Genomic DNA, 20553 nt, shown 5'->3' on the forward strand with positions numbered 1-20553 from the left:
ATGAAAATGGTAGAATCGAATTTCCATGGATTTAAAACATGCATGCAATTCAATTTATGCTCTAAACGACAGCCAAGACGATTTTTTAAAACCTTCATGTTCTATGATCACTTATGTAAATTTAAAAGCTGAGATCAAAAGACGATAGTATGTTGTACTTTATAACTAAAAGCTCTATTTGTTTGCTTATTGGTGCCCTTAAATAAAAGTTATTGTAGCATGCTTTCTTCCTTGTTAATGGTTTCAACTTTAAAGCACATCATTGTTTTATTGTTGATCTTATATCAATTTTTATTGTTGAAAAGCATCTCAAAGTTTTTTTGATCCATATGCTTGTTACAAGAGGACCCACAAAAGCCACCAATACAATGTTGCTCAAGAGGAATGACCTCGACCAAAGGGCTAGGAAAGTCTTGAGCATCCTGGTCCAAATCATGAACCAAAGATACAGCTGAAACAAAAGGTTAATCATCCTCCGACAAAAGGACAAGCAGGTGAACGGAACCAGCGTTGCATAACGCAATTTTAATAGATGACAACTGTTGGTGATTTTAGTGTCATCCAACGTACATTTTAGTTATTTGCGATTTACTTGAATGCAGGTGTTAGCTAGCTATACTTACCAACGAGTTCGGAGAGTGTGGAGTACACGCCCGTAAGAGTTGGCTACTAACTGTCGCGTAAAATGCGGGGGTCAAGGGGGCTGCGCCCCCTTGCGGGGTCCAAGGGGCAGCGCCCCTGGCTGGGGTCCCGCTCCCAGGTGAGCGGGCAGGGGTCGAGGGGGCAGCGCCCCGAAACCTCAACAGAAATTGCACTATTCGTTAACTAGAAAAGTTGCATTCGAATAAGTGCCAGCGAACAGGTATGCCTTTTGGTATAACCGATTTTCTCGCCAAAATTGAAGGGTTACACCCTTTCGGTTTAACAGTTTATGAACGTTTTTGTTCATTCATTCTGCATTCATAAAACCAACAGAAACACACACATATTCTCTAACAATTTGATCAGTGATTTCGTTGCCCAAAACACTGATTGCGTTCTTGTTTGATCCCTGTAAATATTTCGTGCAACCGTGGCAATCGTAGGGTCGAAATACTTTATAGAGATAGTGATTACACGATTCAAGAACGAATCCGGCAGTCAATTCATACCCGATTTCTAACAAATCTATAAAGTATTTAGTCTGTAATCATGTCTGGGGAAACGGTGAAAGAGATGACAAGGCAGTTTGCAAAACTGGAGAAATTTGAAGGAGTTAATTTTCGAAGATGGCAACAGAAGATGCGATTTCTGTTAACAACGTTGAAGATTGTTCATGTTCTATCCACCCCCATGCCAGAACTTCCTGAGGATGCAACTTTGGATCAAATCAGGAGAAGAAACAAGTGGGATAACGATGATTTCATATGTCGTGGCCACATTCTAAATGGTATGTCTGATGCTCTTTTTGATGTTTACCAATCTGTAGAAACTGCTAAGGAACTATGGGATTCGCTTGAATCCAAATACATGGCCGAAGATGCTTCGAGTAAGAAGTTTCTTGTGAGTAATTTCAATAATTACAAAATGGTGGATTCAAGGCCTGTTATGGAACAGTTCCACGAAATTCTTCGAATTTTGGGACAGTTTACACAACACAATCTGAAAATGGATGAATCCATTTCAGTGTCTTCAATTATAGACAAACTGCCACCATCATGGCAGACTTTCAAACACATGCTAAAACATAAGAAAGAAGAATTGTCTTTGACTGAATTGGGAGGCACCCTACGTATTAAGGAATCAATACGTGATCAAGAGGGTGGTAAGACTAAAGAAAAGGACGTTGCATCATCCTCTGTTAACATGATTGAGGATGGTAAACGTGGGAACAAAAACAACAAAAAGTTCAATGGAAAGAAACGTAAGTTTCAAGGGAACAACGATGGTTCCAACAAGAAGGATAAGAAATCTCTATCTTGTTGGATTTGTGGCAAACCTGGTCACTTTAAGAAAGAATGTCGTGTTGGAAAGAACAAGGATGGAGCAAGCGGTTCGGGTTCAGGAAACGGGTCTAAGGACCAAGTTCCTAACCAAGGTCAGAATTTTGATTGTATTATAAATTCTGTTCAGAATTATGTATCACATATTTCTGAAGCATTTTATGTGCAGGATGATAACATAGCGTGGTGGATTGATTCCGGGGCCACATGTCATGCATGTAAAGATCGCTGTTGGTTTAAGACATTTCAACCTGATGATGATGTGCTTCACATGGGGAACGAATCAGTCACTCCTGTCCTTGGTCGTGGAGATGTTGTTTTACAATTTAGTTCTGATAAGACAATTACTTTAAATAATGTTGTGTATGTACCTGGGTTGAGAAAGAATCTGATTTCCAATCCTATATTAAATAAGTGTGGTTATAAACAAGTATTTGAATCCAACAAGTATATCTTGTCGAAGGGTGGCATGTTTATTGGATTTGGATACTATAATAATGGTATGTTTATGTTGAATCTTAAGAATGTTCCTGTTGTTGATAATTCTGCTTGCATGATTAGTTCTAGTTCAAATGAGTCAAGTTTATGGCATGCGCGTCTAGGACATGTACATTATAAAAGAATGTATGAAATGTCTAAAGTTGATTTGATTCCTACATTTGAAAAATGTTCTGAAAAATGCAATACCTGTATGTTGAATAAAATCACGAGACAACCTTTTAAGACCATAAACAGGACGTCTTTGAATTTAGAACTAATTCATAGTGACCTTTGTGATTTTCATGCTACACCTTCCTTAGGAAATAAGAAGTATGTAATCACATTTATAGATGATGCGTCTAGGTTTTGCTATGTTTATCTTTTGCATTCTAAAGATGAGGCCTTAGACAAATTTAAAATCTATAGGACTGAAGTGGAATTACAACAAAATGGTTTAATTAAAACGTTGCGCACCGATAGAGGTGGTGAGTATTATGATCCAATGTATTTCCAATCTGTAGGGATTATTCATCAAACTACAGCTCCATATACACCACAACAAAATGGTGTAGCGGAGAGGAAAAATAGGTCTCTCAAGGAAATGGTTAATTCCATGATACGGATTTTGGGGAGAAGCCATGTTAACGGCTTGTCACATTTTGAATAGAGTTCCTAATAAAAGAGGAACTATGACTCCTTACGAACTTTGGTACAAGAAACAACCAAACTTGCATTATTTGCGAGTTTGGGGTTGTCGGGCAATCGTAAGATTAACCGAACCCAAAAGGAAAACTTTGGGTGAAAGAGGTGTTGATTGAATCTTTATTGGATATGCTGAACATTCCAAAGCCTATAGGTTTTATGTGATAGAACCTAATGATTTTATTTCGATTAACACCGTTATAGAATCAAGAGATGCAATATTTGATGAATCCCGTTTTACATCAATACCTAGACCAAGGGACGTGATTTCTCATTCAAATGAGACTACACAAGGAGTTAACCTGGAAGAAATTCCAAGTGAGTCACTAGAACCTCGTAGGGGCTCTAGAACTAGGACACCCAAGTCGTATGGTTCTGATTTTCAACTTTACCTAGTTGAAGGATCGAGAGATTGTGTTAAGTCACAATATTCTTACTGTTACAGTATAGATGATGATCCTAGAACCTTTGATGAGGCCATGAAATCTCGTGACGTTGCCTTTTGGAAAGAAGCAATTGACGACGAGATGAGTTCTATTTTGGAGAATAATACTTGGGTATTAACAGATTTACCACCAGGATGCAAACCTTTGGGAAACAAGTGGATCTTCAAGAAGAAGATGAAATTCGATGGCACAATTGATAAGTTTAAAGCTAGATTGGTTATCCAAGGCTTTAAACAAAAGGAGGGTATTGATTATTTCGATACATATGCTCCTGTTGCTCGTATCACTACTATTAGATTGTTAATAGCACTTGCTGCTACGTATGATCTAGTGATCCATCAAATGGATGTCAAAACAGCATTCTTGAATGGTGATTTGGAAGAGGAAGTGTATATGAGACAACCAGAAGGGTTTGTTATGCCAGGTCAAGAGCATAAGGTGTGCAAGTTGGTTAAATCATTGTACGGGCTGAAACAAGCTCCCAAGCAGTGGCATCAGAAGTTTGATGATGTGGTGTTGTCTAATGGTTTTGTACTAAATCAATCTGACAAGTGTGTATATAGAAAATTCGATCAATCCGGAAAAGGTGTGATCATTTGCTTATACGTGGATGACATGTTGATCTTTGGTACTGACCAGGATCAAGTTGATAGAACAAAGGAGTTTTTATCTTCGAAGTTCTCCATGAAGGACATGGGAGTGGCGGATGTAATCCTAGGCATAAGGATTAAAAGGGATGATAGAGGTATCACGATCACACAATCTCATTACATTGAGAAGATTCTGAAACGGTTTAAGTGTGATCAATGTTCTCCCTTGAATACTCCCGTTGATACAACTGTGAAGCTTATGCCCCATTCGGGTAAAGCTGTGTCACAGCTTGAATACTCTCGAGCAATTGGATGCTTGATGTATGCTATGACAAGCACACGCCTTGATATTGCTTTCATAGTGGAAAAACTTAGTAGGTTTACTAGTAATCCAAATACTACTCACTGGCGTGCTGTGGTTAGAGTATTCAAGTATTTGAAGGGTACTATGGATTATGGTATCACTTATACTGGGTTCCCTTCAGTTTTAGAAGGATATTCGGATGCAAGTTGGATAACCAACGTCGAAGATCATTCATCTACGACTGGTTGGATATTCCTACTTGGAGGAGGTGCTATTTCGTGTGCTTCTAAGAAGCAAACATGCATTACAAATTCAACCATGGAGTCTGAATTTGTAGCTTTAGCTGCAGCTGGTAAGGAAGCTGATTGGTTAAGGAATCTAATTCATGAAATTCCATTGTGGCCGAAGCCAATATCTCCTATTTTCATCCGTTGTGACAGTGAAGCTACTTTGGCTAAGGCTTATAGCCAAATGTACAATGGAAAGTCTAGACACTTAGGTGTTAGACACAGTATGGTTCGCGAGTTGATTTCACATGGAGTGATATCCGTAAGTTTCGTTAGATCACAACAAAATTTAGCGGATCACTTGACTAAAGCATTAGCCCGAGACTTAGTGCACAAGTCGGCTATTGGAGTGGGATTGAAGTCCACATAAATCTTCCAAAGTGAGACGCCCAATTCCCTTCTAGTACAACGCTAAAAGCTGAATTCAATGAGGTAAGCTTACTTTCTGAAGATTGAAACACATAAAATTCTGATCCCAAAGTATGTGTTTAGACCTTCAAGTTGAGTTAGGTTGAAGTTATTATTCTTAATAGTTCTTTTGAAAAATTGCATATACAGGTGCAAGATGTAAAAGGACTACCTATGTGAGCATGAAGTTTTGCCGCTTCAATGGAGCCTTGGACTTAGCTGCCAATATGTTCACTGAAGGATTGGGACACATGGCTTATAATGAAATGTCCCGTTCATATTGATTATAAACGTTCCATATTAATTGATTTCGTTGCGAGGTTTTGACCTCTATATGAGACGTTTTACAAAGACTGCATTCATTTTTAAAACAACCATAACCTTTATTTTATCAATAAAGGTTTCAAAAGCATTACGTAGATTATCAAATAATGATAATCTAAAATATACTGTTTACACACGACCATTACATAATGGTTTACAATAGAAATATATTATATCGACATATGTTTCTTAAATGCAGTTTTTACACAATATCATACAAACATGGACTCCAAATCTTGTCCTTATTTTAGTATGCAACAGCGGAAGCTCTTAGTATTCACCTGAGAATAAACATGCTTTAAACGTCAACAAAAATGTTGGTGAGTTATAGGTTTAACCTATATATATCAAATCGTAACAATAGACCACAAGATTTCATATTTCAATACACATCCCATACATAGAGATAAAAATCATTCATATGGTGAACACCTGGTAACCGACATTAACAAGATGCATATATAAGAATATCCCCATCATTCCGGGACACCCTTCGGATATGATATAAATTTCGAAGTACTAAAGCATCCGGTACTTTGGATGGGGTTTGTTAGGCCCAATAGATCTATCTTTAGGATTCGCGTCAATTAGGGTGTCTGTTCCCTAATTCTTAGATTACCAGACTTAATAAAAAGGGGCATATTCGATTTCGATAATTCAACCATAGAATGTAGTTTCACGTACTTGTGTCTAAAATCATTTATAAAACCTGCATGTATCCTCATCCCAAAAATATTAGATTTTAAAAGTGGGACTATAATTCACTTTCACAGATTTTTACTTCGTCGGGAAGTAAGACTTGGCCACTGGTCGATTCACGAACCTATAACAAATATGTACATATATATCAAAGTATATTCAAAATATATTTACAACACTTTTAATACATTTTGATTTGATGTTTTAAGTTTATTAAGTCAGCTGTCCTCGTTAGTAACCTACAACTAGTTGTCCAACGTTAGATGTACAGAAAAAAAATTGATATATATTATCTTGAATCAATCCACGACCCAGTGTATACACGTCTCAGGCTAGATCACAACTCAAAGTATATATATTTTTGGAATCAACCTCAACCCTGTATAGCTAACTCCCACATTACTGCATATAGAGTGTCTATGGTTGTTCCAAATAATATATACACATGGGTCGATATGATATGTCAAAACATTTGCATACGTGTCTATGGTATCCTAAGATTACATAATATATTAGAATACATGTATAATACAATATAAGTTAGCTAGGATATGATTAATATAGATTTGTTACCAATTTTCACGTTGCTACAACAAGAAAAATTATCCAATCTTGTTTTACCCATAACTTCTTCATTTTAAATCCGTTTTGAGTGAATCAAATTGCTATGGTTTCATATTGAACTCGATTTTATGAATCTAAACAGAAAAAGTATAGGTTTATAGTCAAAAATATAAGTTACAAGTCATTTTTGTAAAGGTAGTCATTTCAGTCGAAAGAACGACGTCTAGATGACCATTTTAGAAAACATACTTTCACTTTGAGTTTAACCGTATTTTTGGATATAGTTTCATGTTCATATGAAAAATCATTTTCCCAGAAGAACAACTTTTAAATCAAAGTTTATCATAGTTTTTAATTAACTAACCCAAAACAGCCCGCGGTGTTACTACGACGGCGTATGTCCTGTTTTACAGTGTTCTTCGTGTTTCCAGGTTTTAAATCATTAAGTTAGCATATCATATAGATATACAACATGTGTTTAGTTGATTTTAAAAGTCAAGTTAGAAGGATTAACTTTTATTTGCGAACAAGTTTAGAATTAACTAAACTATGTTCTAGTGATTACAAGTTTAAACCTTCGAATAAGATAGCTTTATATGTATGAATCGAATGATGTTATGAACATCATTACTACCTCAAGTTTTCTGGATAAAGCTACTGGAAATGAGAAAAATGGATCTAGCTTCAAAGGATCCTTGGATGGCTTGAAAGTTCTTGAAGCAGAATCATGACACGAAAACAAGTTCAAGTAAGATTTCCACTCGAAATAAGATTGTTATAGTTATAGAAATTGAATCAAAGTTTGAATATGAGTATTACCTTGTAATAGAAAGATATCTTACTGTAAATAAGAAAGATTTCTTGAGGTTGGATGATCACTCTACAAGATTGGAAGTAAGCTAGCAAACTTGGAAGTATTCTTGATTTTATGAAACTAGAACTTGTAGAACTTATGAAGAACATTTAGAACTTGAAGATAGAACTTGAGAGAGATCAATTAGATGAAGAAAATTGAAGAATGAAAGTGTTTGTAGGTGTTTTTGGTCGTTGGTGTATGGATTAGATATAAAGGATGTGTAATTTTGTTTTCATGTAAATAAGTCATGAATGATTACTCATATTTTTGTAATTTTATGAGATATTTCATGCTAGTTGCCAAATGATGGTTCCCACATGTGTTAGGTAACTCAAATAGGCTGCTAAGAGCTGATAATTGGAGTGTATATACCAATAGTACATACAACTAAAAGCTGTGTATTGTACGAGTACGAATACGGGTGCATACGAGTAGAATTGTTGATGAAACTGAACGAGGATGTAATTGTAAGCATTTTTGTTAAGTAGAAGTATTTTGATAAGTGTCTTGAAGTCTTTCAAAAGTGTATGAATACATATTAAAACACTACATGTATATACATTTTAACTGAGTCGTTAAGTCATCGTTAGTCATTACATGTAAGTGTTGTTTTGAAACCTTTAGGTTAACGATCTTGTTAAATGTTGTTAACCCATTGTTTATTAAATCAAATGAGATTTTAAATTATTAAATTATCATGATATCATGATTTATTAATATATCTTAATATGATATATATACATTAAATGTCGTTACAACGATAATCGCTACATATATGTCTCGTTTCAAAATCATTAAGTTAGTAGTCTTGTTTTTACATATGTAGTTCATTGCTAATATACTTAATGATATGTTTACTTATCATAATATCATGTTAACTATATATATATATATCCATATATATGTCATCATATAGTTTTTACAAGTTTTAACGTTCGTGAATCGCCGGTCAACTTGGGTGGTCAATTGTCTATATGAAACCTATTTCAATTAATCAAGTCTTAACAAGTTTGATTGCTTAACATGTTAGAAACACTTAATCATGTAAATAACAATTTCATTTAATATATATATAAACATGGAAAAGTTCGGGTCACTACAGTACCTACCCGTTAAATAAATTTCGTCCCGAAATTTTAAGCAGTTGGAGGTGTTGACGTATCTTCTGGAAATAAATGCGGGTATTTATTCTTCATCTGATCTTCTCGTTCCCAGGTGAACTCGGGTCCTCTACGAGCATTCCATCAAACCTTAATAATTGGTATCTTGTTTTGCTTAAGTCTTTTAACCTCACGATCCATTATTTCGACAGGTTCTTCGATGAATTGAAGTTTTTCGTTGATTTGGATTTCATCTAACGGAATAGTGAGATCTTCTTTAGCAAAACATTTCTTCAAATTCGAGACGTGGAAAGTGTTATGTACAGCCGCGAGTTGTTGAGGTAACTCAAGTTGGTAAGCTACTGGTCCGACACGATCAATAATCTTGAATGGTCCAATATACCTTGGATTTAATTTCCCTCGTTTACCAAATCGAACAACACCTTTCCAAGGTGCAACCTTAAGCATGACCATCTCTCCAATTTCAAATTCTATATCTTTTCTTTTAATGTCGGCGTAGCTCTTTTGTCGACCTTGGGCGGTTTTCAACCGTTGTTGAATTTGGATGATCTTCTCGGTAGTTTCTTGTATTATCTCCGGACCCGTAATCTGTCTATCCCCCACTTCATTCCAACAAATCGGAGTCCTGCACTTTCTACCATAAAGTGCTTCAAACGGCGCCATCTCAATGCTTGAATGATAGCTGTTGTTGTAGAAAAATTCTGCTAACGGTAGATGTCGATCCTAACTGTTTCCAAAATTAATAACACATGCTCGTAGCATGTCTTCAAGCGTTTGTATCGTCCTTTCGCTCTGCCCATTAGTTTGTGGATGATAGGCAGTACTCATGTCTAGACGAGTTCCTAATGCTTGCTGTAATGTCTGCCAGAATCTTGAAATAAATCTGTCATCCCAATCAGAGATAATAGAGATTGGTATTCCATGTCTGGAGACGACTTCCTTCAAATACAGTCGTGCTAACTTCTCCATCTTGTCATCTTCTTTTATTGGCAGGAAGTGTTCTGATTTGGTGAGACGATCAACTATTACCCAAATAGTATCAAAATCACTTGCAGTCCTTGGCAATTTAGTGATGAAATCCATGGTAATGTTTTCTTTAACGCCCCGTCTTAATCCATCCGGACGAAGTCCATATCGATTATAAACGATTCACAACAGTTGATTACATCGCGAGGTACTTGACCTCTATATGATACATTTTACAAACATTGCATTCGTTTTTGAAAAGACAAACTTTCATTTCATCGAAAGTTGACAGGCTTGCATACCATTTCATAATATATCCAACTATAATTGACTTGATAATAATCTTGATGAACTCGACGATTCGAATGCAACATCTTTTGAAATATACCATGAATGACTCCAAGTAATATCTATAAAATGAGCAAATACACAGCGGAAGATTTCTTTCATACCTGAGAATAAACATGCTTTAAAGTGTCAACCAAAAGGTTGGTGAGTTCATTAGTTTAACATAAATAATCATTCCATAATTTTAATAGACCACAAGATTTCATATTTCCATTTCTCATAAACATACGTCCCATGCATAGAGACAAAAATATCATTCATATGGATTGAACACCTGGTAACCGACATTCACAATATACATATTAGAATATCCCCATCATTCCGGGATCCTCCTTCGGACATGATATAAATTTCGAAGTACTAAAGCATCCGGTACTTTGGATGGGGCTTGTTGGGCCCGATAGATCTATCTTTAGAGTTCGCGTCAATTAGGGTGTCTGTTCCCTAATTCTTAGATTACCAGACTTAATAAAAAGGGGCATATTCAGTTTCGATCATTCAACCATAGAACGTAATTTCGATTACTTGTGTCTATTTCGTAAAACAGTTATAAAAGTTGCGCATGTATTCTCAGCCCAAAAATATAAAGGGTAAAAAGGTAAATGAAACTCACGCATATAAATATTGCAAAACAGTTATTAAAACATTGCATGTATTCTCAGCCCAAAAATGTAATGAGTAAAAGGGAGCAAATGAAACTCACAATACTGTATTTTGTAGTAAAAATACATATGACGACATTGAACAATGCATGGTTGGCCTCGGATTCACGAACCTATATCAAGTATTAACACATTATAGTATAAATCAATTAAGTTTATATATTTATTATGTATTAATTATTCTTATAATATATTATGATACTTATTTGATATTTAATTAATGTTATATCAATAATATTAGTTGAAACATAATTTTATATAATATTAGTATATTTTATGTAATAATATATTTACATATATATCTTTTGTTTTGCAAAATTAATAATTGTAGAAATACCAGACTAAGGATAATAATAATAATATTAATAATAATAATAATTTTTAAAAGTATAAAACTACCTTAGGAGTCAGTTTTAAAAAGATTGCACCAAGTCGGGCTCGAACCCGAGACCTCTCGCTCACTCATCAACACCCTTAACCATTCCTCCATTTCAATTTTTCTGATTTATAATACAAACCCAAATACTTATCTATTACATGTTTCAACCCACTTCATCTTCTTCACCAAAATCTAAACAATCAAACAACTTCATTCTTAATAGTCAATCATCAAAATGGTTTTAGGACTTCTAAACAAACATGAAACAAAAAATAAAAATGTGTTCATGATATAAAAAAAACGAGAAAAAAAAAACAAAAAAATCCTACTGCTTGCTTGTAGCTAGAAAAAAAAAAATTTGTTTTCAATTTTGAGTTCGTTTTGGACAATCTTTACAACATGAAACATGTTTCAAATCATTCCTAAAAACTATTGAAATCGTCAATTGAACTTAAAACATCAAAACAAGCTCTAATTTCTCCAAGAACAAAACAGTTGACTTTTGACAATTTAACTTTGACTCGCAAATTCGAATTCGTTATTAAGAATTGGAACTTGAGATTTTGCAGGAAGTTTAAGTAAATGATTCCTAACAACTCTGAATTTTTAGTTTTTGAAATTTGTTTCGAATTTACGTTAGTGTATATTACTGTGAAGAACTCAAGAACTCAAAAATTGATTTTTAGATTAAGAGTGTTATAGGTTATGATTACAACATGAATTGTGTTGCAAATCATTCCTATAAACTTTATGGATCATCAAATTAACTGGAGATATCAAAACAAACTCGAATTTGATTCAAGAACACTTAGTTGACTTTGAAAACCAAAACTTTGACTCTCAAATTAGAAATTGATAGAAAGAATTGAAGATTGAAAACTTACAGATAGTTTAGATAGACGATTCCTAACAAGACTGCATTATTACATTTTGGAAATTCATTCGAAATCAAAATATGGTGAAAAAGATGAATGTACAGAGTGTCGAGCTTATTTTGTGATTTTTTATGTTTTACTTAATGAATTGCAGAATAATTCTTTTATAGAGTGATTGCATTGATCCTAATTGAGTTGTGAAATGGACATCTAACAGATTACAGACAGAAAACAAAATTTGAAAAAGTTGGATTGAAATGGGTAACGGAATGGTACTAGTTCTTGACTTTTTTTTTTTAGATTAATATTAATAATTAATAAATATAATAATAATAATAATAATAATAATAATAATAATAATAATAATAATAATAATCATCATTATATCCATAATAATAATAAGTAATAATGATACAAAAATCATAAAAAATGATAATAATATTATTAATGATTAAAAAAAATGGTTTCTTTAATAATAATATCTAATTCACGGAGTATTATATTGTGTCCATTGCTAAACAGTTAACATATAAAAGTGTTTCTAAAAATTCCAATTTTTTTGATTAAACATATTTAATTATTTCACTCATTACCTGTTTGAAACCTGATCAAAAAGGTTCGAAAAATATTTATTTTCTGTTCCAATTTATATGTACGGAGTACAAAAACTTAGATTGAAATGGTAAAAAAAATATTTATCAAAACTATTGTCTTTTTAATCAAATTTTGAAACAACATTTATTTTAGACCTTCTTATATATATATATATATATTAGATCTATTTTAAAATAATTAAACGTCAACCGAAAGTTACAGACATTTACCATTTAAGCTCAAAATTAAATATATTTAATATACACTATGTATATATATAAACAGTTTTAAATAACAAAATTTACTATTCACATAAATATATATTAAATGATTAAAATATATATACATATAAAATAATAGTTTTTATTACAATGTATTTTATTGTACATATTTATTTATAACAATAAATGTATATAATAGTTTATTAATGTTCATGTTATTATATATATTATACATATATTTATATATACACATATTTATATATATCCACATATTTACAAGCAATGGTTCGTGAATCATCGGAAACAGTCGAAAGTCAATTGAATATATGAACATTGTTTCAAAATTTTTTAGACTCAACATTACATACTTTGCTTATCGTATCGAAATCATATCAAGATTAAGTTTAAATTTAGTCGGAAATTCCCGGGTCGTCACAGTACCTACCCGTTAAAGAAATTTCGTCCCGAAATTTGAGTGAGGTCGTCATGGCTAACGATAAATATGTTTTCCTGATGAATATGAGCTGATAAATAGAGCTTTATCATTATTGCATAATACAGATAAAATAATTCGATTATTCGAAGAGCACGAATGAAGCTATCACCAAAGAGTGAAATAGGAAAGTAAAGATTCATCTTAACTTTTGATAGAGTCAGGGTTGAATTTAGAAAATAAAGTGTGTCTTAACTTTTGACGTCGTCTTGATTAAATTCCGGAATTCAAGGGATATAAAGAAAATCTTCGAAATCTAAAAGATTTGATTATTTGGCGAATAAGGAAATTAAGATCTCTATAATTAAATGCGACGATTTGTCCCGATTACTACATCTGATATTTCCATTATAAATTTACCTTTTCCGTTCCATTAGTTTTCACCACTTCTATACTCAATTCCCAAATCCAGAAGATTGTGAAAATGCTTAATCCAATTCTAATCCTTGTCCTTATCCTAACTGTAGTAACAATCATTCTCCTTTTCCAACTTCCACAGAATGAATCTGTTTATTTCTACTATGCTCTAGGAATTATTGTATTTATAATCCTCCCGTGTCTTTATATTGCTATACGCACTGATATCCACAGTTTGTAATTTCGGTGTTGTTGTTGGGCTTTATATTCTTCCTTATATTTCAATGTCCCTATTCCTGTCTCCTATAATCACTGTCATCTACAGTTAATACTTCCCCCCTTATTTGCTGCGATTTATACTCCAATTTATATTTCAGAGCTTTGTCCCTTCGTTTTTTCTTCTTCTTGTGATTGTGCATCTCTGGTAATGGTCCAGAATTCGCAGATATAAGTTTCAGAATGAACATTGTTAGTGTCCTAAGAAAGAAACGGTAATAGCACAATTTGATTTGTTAAATTACCAGAATTCAAGGAAAGATAGGACTATCAAGAAAAATATGTTCTTAATATGTTTATAGATTAGACAGAACGTAAGAGTCGTGTAACATGGCACATGATGACGTTATGATCTGTGAATCATCATGTTCCATTTAGAAACTCAGCATGACTTATTGTAATATAATCACGTTGATCAAGTGTCATTATATTATACTAACTCATGCTTCGGTTCCGAACATTACTTCAATAACATTCATATTTTAAGCTCAAAAGTTTACAGAATATAGAAACTAACAGTTTCTATATGATGTAACACTGATAGCACGAAGAGATTAATGATTTCAGATTAGAATAGTTATGAAAATATCTTCAGAAATATAGAGGATATTTATAATGAAAGATACGATGATATCTTGGAATTTCTAATATCGAAGGGTGGTGAAGAAAATTTATCCGCAAGAGTTTGGAGTCAGAAGCAAGGTATTCGCTAAAGATTTCATCAGAAACAGAATCATCAGGATTCTTAATGTACAAGCTTAGTTCTTGTGATTTGTTCAAAGACTCCTTCGTAGTTTGCTCAATCAGTTTTCCAGTTCTAACTTTTCTGAGCTTTTCCAACATACTATTCTTTATCATCAAACTTTCGATGATTAAGGGCATTTATGGTTGTCTATGGTTTCTGCTGCTTCATTCAGCTTTTTTTCAACATTCAGAGTATTGATTTGTGACTGAGTGCTTTTCAGAATTTCAGAATGAGAGATCATAATTCTAAGAGATAAATGTCATACATAAAACTGTTGATGTAGATATGCTGTGAGTTTTCAAAGTACTGATGGCTGATTCCCGGTAATTGGTATGGCAGTTCTCGTTACAAGATGCGAATGAGTATATGATAGGGTTTCAATGAATAAATATAATGATTTGTCAGAGAGATTTAAGCCAAGAAGCAACAAGGTTGCTGGTACGTCTGCTGGTAATATGGTGGAATATAAAAGAATTCTCCGGTATCAAAAGGGTAATTGTATATATCAGGATTTATAGTAAGGTTACTTCGAATAAAAAGTCGAAGTTGACCTGCTGGAGCTGTGACAAAATTGGCTACTTTGAAAAGGGATCGCAAAGTTATTTTTGCTAATAAATGCCAAAGGATCTGACGCGGCTACGTGTTAAACTTTTACTCAATTGCCGAGAGTTTCTTAGGTGCATAACTATATGCATAAATCTTTTCTTCCGTAGATGAACTGTGGTTGGTTCATCCTCTCGATTGAGGTGTTTTCAAGAATCATGAAAGGTTTGAACGCAGACTGTAATCGTCAAGATACAAATGAGGTTTAAGATGAGACTAAGTGGCAAACTTGAAGAAATGTTTAGTTTCATATGTTATAATCAATATTTTAATTCATTTTAATTGTCCAATGTTGATAGTCCACAGTTAGCAGTGTACAAATAATAATTCATATATAGTTTACTATATAATATTCGAATTAATTAATACGTGTCGTGACCCGTATACATCTCAGACTCGATCACAACTCAAAGTATATATATTATTATAGAATCAACCTCAACCCTGTATAGCTAACTCCCGCATTACTGCATATAGAGTGTCTATGGTTATTCCAAATAATATATATAGATGGGTTGATATGTGATAAGGCTAAAAAGGAACATATATTTCATAGCATTATTCCTCAAGAAAGACAAGATTTTAGTTGCAATTGTTCCATTTTCAAGTAATATTCGTTTATATTAAATAAGTGCGAAGACAAAAGGCGAAAACGACGAATTGAAGACACAAAGGTCCAAAAAGCTCAAAAGTACAACATACAATTAAAAAGGTTCAAATTATTGATGAGGAACGTCTAAAAACGACAAGAGTACAAGTTACAAAACGCAAAGTACACGATATAAAATTGTGCGAAAGGACGTTCGAAAATCCGAAACCGACACATGAACCAACTCTCAACGCTCGACGCAACAGTGTAAAAATTACGAGTCAACTATGCACAAGAATAAAATATAATATTTAAATAATTCATAATAAGAATAATATTAAATATTAAAAAGTTGTTAATTGAGCATAGTTCAGGGGTCATAAGTGAAAATTTCAATTTATCATTTGCCTATAAAAGGCCATCTAAATCGATGATTTAGATACACCTTTTCAATTCTCTTTCTTTGTAACATATATATTTATATTTATAATATTAATTTTAATTTTAAGTTTAATAATAATTTTGGGGTAGTGTAACAAATGTTTAACGGGTTTTAAGTCGGAACTCTGTCCGTGTAACGCTACACGATTAATCACCACTGTAAGCTATGTTCTTCCCTTTTAATTTAATGTCTCGTAACTAAGTTATTATTATGCTTATTTGAGCCGAAGTAATCGTGATGTTAGGCTAAAATATTAAGATGGGGTTATTGGATTTTGTACCATAATTAAGGTTTGGGCAAAAGACCGACACTTGTGGAAATTGGACTATTGACTATTAATAAATGGGGGGTATTGTCTAATTGAGTGACAACTCATTGGAGTCTGTCAAACCTATCTTCAAATTAATTATCCTAATAATTAATAATGATTATGGTTGTCCTATTTAGTGACGTTCATATGGAATCTATTATAATCATTTAATTAATTATTCGGGTTGGGTAATTGATTATTCAAACTGATCAAGTGGGTAAATTAATATTCATATCTAATCAAAACAGGGGTGGATTACATACAGTGATAACTGGTGTAATTGTTGACAGAAGTGATAACTGCATCACAGTTTAAATCCTTAATTAGTTGGAATATTTGACTTCGGGTATAAGGGTAATTTGACGAGGACACTCGCACTTTATATTTATGACCGATGGACTATTATGGACAAAAACCAGATAGGTATCAAATAAACCAGGACAAAGGACAATTAACCCGAGTAACAATTAATTAAAATCAAAACGTCAAACATCATGATTACGAAAGTTTAAATAAGCATAATCCTTTTATTTCATATTCTATCGCAATTTTATTTATTGTTATTTTATTTATCGCCATTTATTTATTTTACGCACTTTAATTATTGACATTTATCTTTACACTTAAAAATATAAAATCGACAAACCGGTCATTAAACGGTAAAAACCCCCCTTTTATAATAATATTACTACTTATATATATATATATTTATATAAATATAGTTTTATAAAAATATAGTACGTAATCACTAGCTCCCTGTGGAACGAACCGGACTTACTAAAAACTACACTACTCTACGATTAGGTACACTGCCTATAGTGTTGTAGCAAGGTTTAGGTATATCCCATCCGTAAATTAATAAAACTTGTGTCATATTTTGTAGTATTTCCTAGTAAAAATAATATTATTTCGTACCCTCATGCTACATCATCAATATGATATGTCAAAACCTTGTATACGTGTCCCGATATTTAAAGTGCGTAAAAATAAATAACAGAAATTAAATGACGATAAATAAAGTGCGTAAAGTAAATAACAGAAATTAAATGACGATAAATAAAATTGCGAGAATGTAAATTGCGATAATTAAATTGCGATAAATAAAGTGTAATCAGTTAGCAGGGAACAATTAGTTAGGAACAGTTAGCGTGGATTCTTAACAAAATTTCTCATAGTTAATTTGTTTATTTCTAACAAATTTTATTTTGTCAAATGTTTCCTTCATTATGCCACTTGATTTTTGATAAATCAAAATCCAAATATGAAATTGGATGAATATGGTTATTCTGTGGTGAACGGATTTGTATATCGGTGGACGTAAGTAGGATAGTAAACGACTGTTGAATTATATTCGAAGAATGTACAGTGTAACTTATTAATGTGAAATCTAAATACTCCTCGGGTATTACCTACCCGTTAAAATATTTTCACCATTAACAGTTTGTACACAAGAATTTTTAATTACAATCTTTATGAAAATATATATACATATATATTTTCTTCAGATGTAATCATGGATTTAATGAGTCAATATGATATTAAACTCATTTGATTTACCGTTGGAACAAGAATATATAATCTCTAAAACATTAGAGATTACATAATCGCCATGTCGAACGAAGATAAATGATGTAGAACGATACGTAGAATGATGATTATACTTGAGGTACAGAGTGAGATGTTGAGGCATGGATTGTTGATGGTACTGGTACTGTTATTGATGGTACTGTTGATGCCGGTGATGTTGCTGAAGCTGGTAAATTTTGCACTATCTTTTCCAAGGCTACAACTCGGGCGTGAAGCTCGTTGACTCCTTCTATTATACTAAGATGATTGTCGGTTCGAACGAGCGGATGAATGAGGTTTAGAATCTGAGATAGTATATGATCGTGACGAGACACTCTGGAATTGAGAGAGAAAATGGTGTCTCGAACAGGTTCGCCGGTAAACGCTTCAGGTTCATTGTCAATAGGTGAATTCGTTTGATGGAAGGGATCGCCTTCTTCGCGTCTCCATTGATTAAGTCGACTACAAACCCATCAGATGAATTGGGGATGACTGATTGATTGATTCATTCTGGTAACGCTGATAGGTGAAACTCCATATCGGAATAGCCATCGGAATCCGAGGAATTCGAACTGCTTGAGGAATTATCTCGTACGATCAGATGAAGGATTTTCGATAAGAAATAGATTATAGGATGTAGATTAGTACCCTGCAATACATAATTTACATATGCATATATAATACTAAAATCCCATAAATTATGGAGGAATCTACGGAAGCTGTCAGGCAAAGGTAACAATAACATATACGCTAAGATATGAACTTATAGGCAGTAAGACGTGTCTAGACTTTAAGGATGATAAGCAAATAATTTTCGACACTAAATGATAAGCAAAACTTTTGACATGCAGACACGGTCGAAGTCCAGACTCACTAATGCATCCTAATGACTTATCAGTTAGACACACTAATGCAAACCTGGTTCGCTAAGACCACCGCTCTGATACCAACTTTATCGTCCCTTCCTAATCCATCCGGACAAAGTCCATATCGATTATAAACGATTCACAACAGTTGATTACATCGCGAGGTACTTGACCTCTATATGATACATTTTACAAACATTGCATTCGTTTTTGAAAAGACAAACTTTCATTTCATCGAAAGTTGACAGGCTTGCATACCATTTCATAATATATTCAACTATAATTGACTTAATAATAATCTTGATGAACTCGACGACTCGAATGCAACATCTTTTGAAATATGCCATGAATGACTCCAAGTAATATCTATAAAATGAGCAAATACACAGCGGAAGATTTCTTTCGTACCTGAGAATAAACATGCTTTAAAGTGTCAACCAAAAGGTTGGTGAGTTAATTAGCTTAACATAAATAATCATTTCATAATTTTAATAGACCACAAGATTTCATATTTTCATTTCTCATAAACATACGTCCCATGCATAGAGACAAAAATATCATTCATATGGATTGAACACCTGGTAACTGACATTCACAATATACATATTAGAATATCCCCATCATTCCAGGATCCTCCTTCGAACATGATATAAATTTCGAAGTACTAAAGCATCCGGTACTTTGGATGGGGCTTGTTGGGCCCGATAGATCTATCTTTAGAGTTCGCGTCAATTAGGGTGTCTGTTCCCTAATTCTTAGATTACCAGACTTAATAAAAAGGGGCATATTCAGTTTCGATCATTCAACCATAGAACGTAATTTCGATTACTTGTGTCTATTTCGTAAAACAGTTATAAAAGTTGCGCATGTATTCTCAGCCCAAAAATATAAAGGGTAAAAAAGGTAAATGAAACTCACGCATATAAATATTGCAAAACAGTTATTAAAACATTGCATGTATTCTCAGCCCAAAAATGTAATGAGTAAAAGGGAGCAAATGAAACTCATAATACTGTATTTTGTAGTAAAAATACATATGACGACATTGAACAATGCATGGTTGGCCTCGGATTCACGAACCTATATCAAGTATTAACACATTATAGTATAAATCAATTAAGTTTATATATTTGTTATGTATTAATTATTCTTATAATATATTATGATACTTATTTGATATTTAATTAATGTTATATCAATAATATTAGTTGAAACATAATTTTATATAACATTAGTATATTTTATGTAATAATATATTTACATATATATCTTTTGTTTTGCAAAATTAATAATTGTAGAAATACCTGACTAAGGATAATAATAATAATAATAATAATAATAATTTTTAAAAGTATAAAACTACCTTAGGAGTCAGTTTTAAAAAGATTGCACCAAGCCGGGCTCGAACCCGAGACCTCTCGCTCACTCATCAACACCCTTAACCATTCCTCCATTTCAGTTTTTCTGATTTATAATACAAACCCAAATACTTATCTAT

This window comes from Rutidosis leptorrhynchoides, chromosome 3 (genome assembly GCF_046630445.1).
Source record: "Rutidosis leptorrhynchoides isolate AG116_Rl617_1_P2 chromosome 3, CSIRO_AGI_Rlap_v1, whole genome shotgun sequence".
Classification (NCBI taxonomy): domain Eukaryota; kingdom Viridiplantae; phylum Streptophyta; class Magnoliopsida; order Asterales; family Asteraceae; genus Rutidosis; species Rutidosis leptorrhynchoides.